The sequence below is a fragment of the Dreissena polymorpha genome, unplaced genomic scaffold, assembly GCF_020536995.1.
Source record: "Dreissena polymorpha isolate Duluth1 unplaced genomic scaffold, UMN_Dpol_1.0 chrUn097, whole genome shotgun sequence".
Lineage (NCBI taxonomy): Eukaryota > Metazoa > Mollusca > Bivalvia > Myida > Dreissenidae > Dreissena > Dreissena polymorpha.
In genome coordinates, this window is record NW_026273411.1 from 90,001 (window position 1) to 100,276 (window position 10,276).

Below are 10,276 nucleotides of genomic sequence, written 5' to 3' on the forward strand. Positions count from 1 at the left end.
ATCTGTATAGTTATATGCGATTAGTTTAACCTTCCGAAATTAAGGTCTACGGGTAAGGATCTGTAACTGGCCACACTTCCATATTCGGATTGCCTTTCTTTCCGTCGAACACTTTCTAATATTTATTGTTATTACTTTGTGTGTTATTATATCTTATTTATACAATACGGGTGTGTTATGTCATAGTTCATATGTCTACTATAAATTTTATTTAACAAGAAACGCTAAAGGTATTATGAAGACGATAAAAACAGTAATTATAATAGTTGTTTCATTTTGCTTGGAAACATTGCATGCGTACATTGTTTCAGAAGATATACATTGAGGGGACTAGTAGATTATAGGTTTGCAGTTTACACAGGTTAGATCTTTAACGCTCGCCCATAACAACCGCTTAGGAAACGCTGTACCAATGCCCTTTTCATCATGCTTTCAGTCGGGCACTATCATTTGCGTATAGAAGATTATTTATTGTTATATATCGCAATCAAACTTTATCGCAATATGGTAATGATAATTATAAAATCGACTCCATTTTGATTCGACCAAATATATAAGGTAGTAAAATGATTGATTACTTTGATTAATCTATAAGTCGTCTATATCCCTTTAAAGTGACTTGTTTAACAATTTAAAAAATAAATAATTACGCATGCAAGTATTTCAAAAGCAAAAATAACTGGAAAAGTACATATCCTACAACTGGATCCAGCGTTTTCCAAGCAGCTCTGTAGATTCCTGGAAAAAATTCGCAATACTTATTAACGTCCATTTGAGGATTATGCAAGATCTTTCCGTTTTCTACAGAAGTCAAGTTCACGTCACTGTTACTCAAAATACAACTACTTAACTTGTATTACCCGATATAATAATGAAACTATGTATACACGTCTTGCTATATGCCGGAAGTTGTTGTTGGTCTGCCAGCGGCTGCGTAATAAAAGACTTTTGGGATCCTTCGTCGAAGAGGATAGCTTTTAGAATTTAGCCTTCTTATCGTGGTTCGTCCCGGTGCAGAATGATGCAATTGTTCATGAACTTGGCGATTTCCGGGATACGATGCACTTCCAGCTCCCTGTAGATAGCGCGGCGGAGGTCGCATAGCTGCCAGTTAGTATCTCCTCGTTCTCGGGTTAGGTTTCGCTTTATGTCTGCCGGTAGCTTCTCCCAATATGACCGGAACAAGCAGACCGCCATACGTGTCTTGCTGTTGGCCGATGGATTCCAAGTTCCGGCTGTGTGTCTCCATTTGTCAAAGAAACTTCGAACACTCTGCAGATTGTAGAGAGGAGCCGGCAATTGGAGCAGTGCCTGCATAATTGCGTAGCTGATTTTGTGTTGCTGTCCATATCGTTCCTTCAGCAGTTCAATAGCCCGTTTGTAATTAACGTCTGTCCAAAGCGAAACCATCAATAGTTCTAGACGCGTCGCATGCCAACAGAGATTTCAGGTAGCTAAACTTCTGAATGTCCGATAGATTTGTATTTAAATGCCAGTTGTTTCAAAACGAGTCCAGAATGTTTGACATTGTAAAATATCACCTTAAATAAAGGCAAAAAGAGCTTCGGAAGTCGGTGTACTGTGAAGAGTTGGGAAACAAACGAAAATATCACTTAGCGTTTGGCTGTTGTTCTGTATGTTTAGTTGTACATGTCTCTCGCTGTTGGGTTCCGCGGAGATGGCGCTTGGTGTGTGAACCGGAAGTTCGGATCGCGGCATCGTCACCACACTTGAAGATTGAAGGCCACCCTCTTTATCACTCCGTACCGTGCGCAACGTGCGAAGTTTGATGTCGAATTCTAACATGTACGCGTCGGTGGCCTTTACTATGATACGCACGGGACCCTATGTTTCCTTGTACTACTTTACTGTGACACCTGGTACCCTTTTTAACTAGTTCTCCTTTAATTTGACACAAATGGGACCCTATGTAACTAGTACTCATTTACTATGACACACATGGGATCCTATGTAAATAGTACTCCTTTACTATGACACACATGGGGCCCTATCTAACTAGTACCACCCCTTTAGTATGACACACATGGGACCCTATGTAACTAGTACTCCTTTACTATGACACAAATGGGACCCTATGTAACTTATACTCCTTTACTATGACACAAATGGGACCATATGTAACTAGTACTCCTACACTTTGACACACATGGGACCCTATGTAACTAGTATTCCTTTACTATGACACACATGGGACCCTATGTAACTAGTTCTCTCCTTTACTATGACACACATGGACCCTATGTAACTAGTACTCCTTTACTATGACACACATGGGACCATATGTAACTAGTACTCCTTTACTATGACATACATGGGACTCTACGTAACTAGTACTCCTTTACTATGACATATGGGACCCTATGCAACTAGTATTCCTTTACTATGACACACATGGGACCCTATGTAACAAGTAACTCCTTTACTATGACCCACATGGACCTTATGTAACTAGTACTCCTTTACTATTACACACATGGGACCCTATGTAACAAGTGCTCATTTACTATTACACACATGGGACCCTATGTAATTAGTACTCCTTAACTATTACACATATGGGACCCTATGTAACCAATATTCCTTTACTATTAACTATCTTCTACACTATGACCCACATGGGGACCCTATGTAACAAGTACTCCTTTACTATAACACATATGGGACCCTATTTAACTAGTACTCCTACACTATGACAACACTGGGACCCTATGTAACTAGTACTCCTTTACTATGACACATGGGACCCTATGTAACTAGTACTCCCTTTACTATGACCAACATGGGACCCATGTACTAGTACTCTCTCCTTACACTATGACCACAAAAGGGACCCTATGTAACTAGTACTCCTTTACTATTACACATATGGGACCCTATGTAACTAGTAATCTTCTACTCTACTCTAAGTACTATATACTACTCCTTTCTATTACACACATGGGACCCTATGTAACTAGTACTCCTTTACTATTACACACATGGGACCCTATGTAACTAGTACTCCTTAACTATTACACGTATGGGACCCTATGTAACCAGCATTCCTTTACTATGACACACATGGGACCCTATGTAACTAGTACTCCTACACTATGACACACATGGGACCCTATGTAAATAGTACTCCTTTACTATTACACATATGGGACCCTAGGTAACTAGTACTCCTTTGCTATTACACACATGGGACTCTATGTAACTAGTACTCCTTTACTATTACACACATGGGACCCTATGTAACTAGTACTCCTACACTATGACACACATGGGACTCTATGTAACTAGTATTCCTTTACTATGACACACATGGGACCCTATGTAACTAGTATTCCTACACTATGACCCACATGGGACCCTATGTAACTAGTACTCCTTTACAATTACACATATGGGACCCTATGTAACTAGTATTCCTTTACTATTACACATATGGGACCCTATGTAGTACTAGTACTTTCTCCTTTACTATGACACACATGGGACCCTATGTAACTAGTATTCCTTTACTATGACCCACATGGGACCCTATGTAACTAGTATTCCTACACTATTACACATATGGCACCCTATGTAACTAGTAATCCTTTACCAATACACACACATGGGACCCTATGTAACTAGTACTCCTTAACCAATACACACACATGGGACCCTATGTAACTAGTACTCTCCTTTACCAATACACACACATGGGACCCTATGTAACTAGTACTCCTTTACTATGACCCATAGGGACCCTATGTAACTAATACTCCTTTACTATGACACCAGGGACCATATGAAACTATTACTCCTTTACCAATACACACACATGGGACCCTATGAAACTAGTACTCCTTTACTATTACACACATGGGACCCTATGTAACTAATACCTTTACTATGACACCAGGACCATATGTAACTAGTACTCCTTCACTATGACACACATGGGACCATATGTAACTAATACTCCTTTGCTATGACACACACGGGACCCTATGTAACTAGTACTCCTTCACTATGACCCACATGGGACCCTATGCAGCTAATACTCCTTTACTATTACACATATGGGACCCTATGTTACTAGTATTCCTTTACTATGACACCAGGGACCATATGTAACTAGAATACTTTACAATGACCCATATGGGACCCTGTGTAACTATTATTCCTTTACTATGACCCACAAGGGACCCTATGTTACTAGTACTCCTTTACAATTACACATCTGGGACCCTATGTAACTAGTACTCCTTTACTACGACACTCATGGGACTATGTAACTAGTACTCCTTTACTAAGACACACATGGGACCCTATGTTACTAGAATACTTTACTATGACCCACATGGGACCCTATGTAACTAGAATACTTTACAATGACCCACATGGGACTCTATGTTACTAGTACTCCTACACTATGACACACATGGAACCCTATGTAACTAGCACTCCTACACTATGACACACATGGAACCCTATGTAACTAGTACTACCTTTACTATGACACATGGGACCCTATGTAGCTAGTACTCCTTTTACTATTACACACATCGGGGACCCTATGTAACTAGTACTCCTTTACTATTACACAAATGGGACCCTATGTAACTAGTACTCCTTTACTATGACACACATGGGACCCTATGTAATTAGTACTCCTACACTATGACACAAATGGGACCCTATGTAACTATTACTCCTTTACTATTAAACACATGGGACCCTATGTAACTAGAATTCCTTTACTATGACACACCTGGGACCCTATGTAACTAGTATTCCTTTACTATACACATATAGGACCCTATGTAACCAGTACTCCTTCATTATGACACACAAGGGACCCTATGTAACTAGTACTCCTTTACTATTACACACATAGAACCCTATGTAACTAGTACTCCTTTACTATTACACACATGGGACTCTATGTTACTAGTACTCTTTTACTATAACACATATGGGACCCTATGTAACTAGTACTCCTACATTATGACCCCATGGGACCCTATGTAACTAGTACTCCTACACTATGACACACATGGGCCCTATGTAACTAGTACTCCTTTACTATGACACACATGGGACCTTATGTAACTAGTATTCCTACACTATGACCCACATGTAACCCTATGTAACTAGTACTCCTACACTATGACCCACATGGAACCCTATGTAACTAGTACTCCTTTGCTATTACACACATGGGACTCTATGTAACTAGTACTCCTTTACTATTACACACATGGGACCCTATGTAACTAGTACTTCTACACTATGACTCACATGGGACTCTATGTAACTAGTATTCCTTTACTATGACACACATGGGACCCTATGTAACTAGTATTCCTACACTATGACCCACATGGGACTCTATGTAACTAGTACTCCTTTACTATTACACATATGGGACCCTATGTAACTAGTACTCCTTTACTGTTACACATATGGGACCCTAGGTAACTAGTACTCCTACACTATGACACACATGGGACTCTATGTAACTAGTACAGCTACACTATGACACACATGGGACCGTATGTAACTAGAATTCCTTAACTATGACACACATGGGACCCTATGTAACTAGTAGTCCTACACTATGACCCACATGGGACCCTATGTAACTAGCACTCCTACACTATGACACACATGGGACCCTATGTAACTAGTATTCCTACACTATGACACACATGGGACCCTATGTAACTAGTATTCCTACACTATGACACACATGGGACCCTATGTAACTAGTACTCTCCACTATGACCCACATGGGACCCTATGTAACTAGTATTCCTACACTATGATACACATGGCACTCTATGTAACTAGTATTCCTTTACAATGACACACATGGGACCCTATTTTACTAGTATTCCTACACTATGACCCACATGGGACCCTATGTAACTAGTACTCCTCCTACACTATGACACACATGGGACCCTGTGTAACTAGTATTCCTACACTATGACCCACATGGGACCCTATGTAACTAGTACTCCTACACTATGACACACATGGGACCCTATGTAACTATTACTCCTACACTATGATTCACATGGGACCCTATGTAACTAATATTCCTACACTATGACCCACATGGGACCCAATGTAACTAGTACTCCTACACTATGACCCACATGGGACCCTATGTAACTAGTACTCCTTTACCAATACACACACATGGGACCCTATGTAACTAGTACTCCTACACTATGACCCACATGGGGCCCTATGTAACCAGTATTCCTACACTATGACACACATGGGACCCTATGTAACTAGTATTACTACACTATGACCCACATGGGACTCTATGTAACTAGTACTCCTACACTATGACCCACATGGGACCCTACGTAACTAGTACTCCTTTACTATTACACATATGGGACCCTGTGTAACTAGTACTCCTTTACTATTACACATATGTGACCCTATGTAACTATACTACTTTACTATGACACACATGGGACCCTCTGTAACTAGTATTCCTTTACTATGACCCACATGGGACTCTATGTAATTAGTACTTCTTTACTATGACACACATGGGGTCCTATGTAACTAGTACTCCTTTACTATGACACACATGGGACCCTATGTAACTAGTACTCCTACACTATGACACACATGGGACCCTATGTAACTAGTACTCCTTTACTAATACACATATGGGACCCTATGTAACTAATACATGTACTCCTTTACTATGACACACATGGGACCCTATGTAACTAGTACTCCTTTACTATGACTTACATGGGACTCTATGTAACTAGTACTCCTTTACTATGACACATAGGACCCTATGTAACTAGTATTCCTTTACTATGACACACATGGGACCCTATGTAACAAGTACTCCTTTACTATGACCCACATGGGACCCTATGTAACTAGTACTCCTTTACTATGACCCACATGGGACCCTATGTAACTAGAACTCCTTTATTATTACACACATGGGACCCTATGTAACTAGTACTCCTTTACTATTACACATCTGGGACACTATGTAACTAGTACTCCTTTACTATTACAGACATGGGACCCTATGTAACAAGTGCTCATTTACTATTACACACATGGGACCCTATGTAATTAGTACTCCTTAACTATTACACATATGGGACCCTATGTAACCAATATTCCTTTACTATTACACACATGGGACCCTATGTAACTAGTACTCCTACACTATCACACACATGGGACCCTATTCAACTATTACTCCTTTACTATTACACATATGGGACCCTATGTAACTAGTACTCCTTTACTATTACACACATGGGACCCTATGTAACTAGTACTCTACACTATGACACACATGGGACTCTATGTAACTAGTATTCCTTTACTATGACACACATGGGATACTATGTAACTAGTATTCCTACACTATGACCCACATGGGACCCTATGTAACTAGTACTCCTTTTTTATCACACATATGGGACCCTATGTAACTAGTATTCCTTTACTATTACACATATGGGACCCTATGTAACTAGTACTCCTTACTATTTACTATGACACACATGGGACCTTATGTAACTAGTACTCCTTTACTATGACCCACATGGGACCCTATGTAACAAGTATTTATTTACTATTACACATATGGGACCCTATGTAACTAGTACTCCGTTACCATACACACCATGGGACCCTATGTAACTAGTACTCCTTTACCAATACACACACATGGGAACCTATGTAACTAGTACTCCTTTACCAATACACACACATGGGACCCTATGTAACTAGTACTCCTTTACTATGACCCATATGGGACCCTATGTAACTAATACTCCTTTACTATGACACCAGGGACCATATGTAACTAGTACTCTTTTTCCAATACGTACACATGGGACCCTATGTAACTAGTAGTCCTATACTAAGACACACATGGGACCCTATGTAACTAATACTCCTTTACTATGACACCAGGGACCATATGTAACTAGTACTCCTTCACTATGACACACATGGGACCATATGTAACTAATACTCCTTTGCTATGACACACACGGGACCCTATGTAACTAGTAGCCCTTCACTATGACCCACATCGGACCCTATGTAACTAATACTCATTTACTATTACACATATGGGACCCTATGTAACTAGTATTCCTTTACTATGACACCAGGGACCATATGTAACTAGTACTCCTTTACTAAGACACACATGGGACCCTATGTAACTAGAATACTTTACTATGACCCATATGGGACCCTATGTAACTAGTATTTCTTTACTATGACCCACATGGGACCCTATGTTACTAGTACTCCTTTACTATTACACATCTAGGACCCTATGTTACTAGTTCTCCTTTACTATGACACTCATGGGAACTATGTAACTAGTACTCCTTTACTAAGACACACATGGGACCCTATGTAACTAGAATACTTTACTATGACCCACATGGGACCCTATATAACTAGAATACATTACTATGACACTCATGGGACTCTATGTTACTAGTACTCCTAAACTATGACACACATTGGACCCTATGTAACTAGTACTCCTTTACTATGACACATGGGACTCTATGTACCTAGTACTCCTTTACTATGACACACATGGGACTCTATGTAACTAGTACTCCTTTATTATTACACATCAGGGACCCTATGTAACTAGTACATCTTTACTATTACACACATGGGACCCTATGTAACTAGTACTCATTTACTATGACACACATGGGACCTATGTAACTAGTACTCCTACACTATGACACACATGGGACCCTATGTAACTAGTACTCCTTTACTATTAAACATATGGGACCCTATATAACCAGTATTCCTTTACTATGACACACATGAGACCCTTTGTAACTAGTATTCCTTTACTATGACACACATGGGACCCTATGTAACTAGTATTCCTTTACTATGACACACATGGGACCCTATGTAACCAGTATTCCTTTACTATTACACATATGGGACCCTATGTAACCAGTACTCCTTCACTATGACACACATGGGACCCTATGTAACCAGTACTTCTTTACTATTACACACATGGGACCCTATGTAACTAGTACTCCCTTCACTATTACACACATGGGACTCTATGTAACTAGTACTCCTTTACTATTACACATATGGGACCCTATGTAACTAGTACTCCTACACTATGACCCACATGGGACCCTATGTAACTAGTACTCCTACACTATGACACACATGGGACCCTATGTAACTATTAATCCTTCACCAATACACACACATGGGACCCTATGTAACTAGTACTCCTTTTACCAATACACACCACATGGGACCCTATGTAACTAGTACTCCTTTACTATTAAACATATGGGACCCTATGTAACTAATACTCCTTTACTATGACACCAGGGACCATATTTAACTAGTACTCCTTTACCAATACACACATATGGGACCCTTTGTAACTAGTACTCCTTTACTATGACCACATGGGACCCTATGTAACTAATACTCCTTTACTATGACACCAGGGACCATATGTAACTAGTACTCCTTCACTCTGACACACATGGGACCATATGTAACTAATACTCCTTTGCTATGACACACACGGGACCCTATGTAACTAGTACTCCTTCACTATGACACACATAGGACCCTATGTAACTAGTACTCCTTTACCAATACCACACATGGGACTCTATGTAACTAGAACTCCTACACTATGACACACATGGGACCCTATGTAACTAGTACTCCTTTACCAATACACACACATGGGACTCTATGTAACTAGTACTCCTACACTATGACCCACATGGGACCCTATGTAACTAGTACTCCTTTACTATTACACATATGGGACCCTATGTCACTAGTACTCCTTTACTATGACACTCATGGGAACTATGTAACTAGTACTCCTTTACTAAGACACACATGGGACCCTATGCAACTAGAATACTTTACTATGACACACATGGGACCCTATGTAACTAGTACTCCTTTACTATGACAAACATGGGACCATATGTAACTAGTACTCCTTTACTATTACACACATGGGGTCCTATGTAAATAGTATTACTTTACTATGACACACATGGGACCATATGTAACTAGCACTCATTTACTATGACACACACGGGGTCCTATGTAACTAGTATTCCTTTACTATGACACACATGGGACCCTATGTTACTAGTATTCCTTTACTATGACACATGGGACCCTATGTAACTAGTACTCCTTTACTATGACACACATGAGACCCTAT